Source organism: Apteryx rowi, unplaced genomic scaffold, assembly GCF_003343035.1.
Source record: "Apteryx rowi isolate R43461 unplaced genomic scaffold, aptRow1 scaffold_847, whole genome shotgun sequence".
NCBI lineage: Eukaryota > Metazoa > Chordata > Aves > Apterygiformes > Apterygidae > Apteryx > Apteryx rowi.
The window spans coordinates 585-2,428 of record NW_020451146.1 but is presented as its reverse complement, the minus strand read 5'-3'; positions in this window follow the sequence as shown (position 1 = coordinate 2,428).

The window sequence follows — 1,844 nt, the reverse complement described above, 5'->3', positions numbered from 1 at the left end:
GTCCCCCCGCGCTGGCCCCCCCGGTTTGGCGCGGCCGGGCAGCCTCCCCTGGCGGGGGGCCAGCGCCCTCCCCCAGCTGCGGTTTTCTCCATACAAGGGAAGGCTCGGGGCCGCCGTGGGGCCGGCCCCGCCGCGGGGCGCRCCGTGGGGCGCTGCCCACCGCCCCACCGCAGCGGCTTTCGTGCGCCAGCGCTGCTCCGCGGCCGCTGCGCTGGGAGAGGCCAAGCGAGCGGCTCGGGCTAATTATAGCGTCTGGCTGGGCCCCGTGTGCACCGCGGCCGGGCTGCGCTGGCGGGGCCGCTGGCAGGGCCTGCCGCGATCTGCTGCGCCGGGCTGTGCTGGGCCGTACTGGGCTGCACTGGCCTGTACTGGGCCTCACTGGGCCATACTGGGCTGCACTGGGGCCATACTRGGCTGTACTGGGCCATACTGGGGCCATACTGGGCCACACTGAGCAATGCGAGGCTCTGCAGGTGGGCCGTGTTGGATGGCACTGGGCCACGCTTGAGCCATACTGGGCTGCACTGGGCTGCACTGGGGCCATACTGGGCCGTACTGGAGCTGTACTGGGCCACACTAGGGCCGTACTGGGTCATACTGGGCCATGCTGGAGCCGTACTAGGCCATACTGGGCCGTACTGGGCAGTATGAGGCTCTGCGGGGGGGCAGTGCTGGATGGCACTGGGCCATACTGGGCTGTGCTGGTGTCAGCGTGGGGCGCAGGGGCTGGTGCTGGGGTGCAGTTTGGGGCTCCCCGGGGAGGGCTCGGGGGGGGCAGTGCTGGGGGCAGCCCCGGGCCCCACTGACGGATGAGGGCCCTGACCCCGCTGCCGGCCCCCGGCCCCCCATGCTGTCCCGGGCACCCACCAGCAGAGCCCGGAGCCCCCGTCCCCCCCATCCCCATCCCCCCGGAGCCGGGAGTGGGGCTGGAGCAGGGGCTGGGGCCTGGGCTGCCCCCCAGCCCCCCAGCCCGGATCCAGGCAGCTCCGGGCTCCCCGGCCCCCCACCACCACCCCATTTCGGGGGCCGGGCCGGGGCTGCCGTGGGGCGGCGTGGTCCCTCCGGGGACAGGCCCTGGCCCGGCCCCAGCCCAGCTGCCAGCAGCTGTTTGTGTTTAACCCACATTTGATCCCCAGATAGCGGCTGGTTCCCGCGCTGCTGAGCCAAGCCGTGACGTCACCCCGGGGCCGGGGCCAAGGTGTGACGTCATATGGAGGCTGCACTCAGGGGGGCCTTTACATCGCTGAATAGCCTGGGGAAGCCATGAGGTCACTGCAGGCCCAGGGCCAGGCTGGATGTGATGTCACCACATGGCCAGGACACTGTGAAAATACTGTGTGGCTGGGGTGGCTGTGACATCACTGTGTGGCTAGGACATTGTGATGTCACTGCATGGCCGGGGTGGCTGTGACATCACTGTGTGACTAGGACATTGTGATGTCACTGCATGGCCGGGGTGTCTGTGACATCACTGTGTGGCTAGGACATTGTGATGTCACTGCATGGCCGGGGTGGCTGTGACATCACTGTGTGGCTAGGACATTGTGATGTCACTGCATGGCCGGGGTGTCTGTGACATCACTGCATGGCTGGCTGTGATGTCACTGCATGGCCAGGGTGGCTGTGACATCCCTGCATGGCTGGCTGCGATGTCACTGCAGTGTTGTCACTGCAGGGCCCCTGCTGTGTCCCCACTCCCGTGACCCTGCTGCCCGTGTCCCCACGCCGGCCCCAGCACAGCCGACCTGCCCCGCCGGTGTGGGGCAGCGTGGACCTGGCAGGCGTGGGGCAGGCACCGCCGTGGGGCAGGCGCTGCCGTGGGGCAGGCTCGGGGCCCCAGCGGG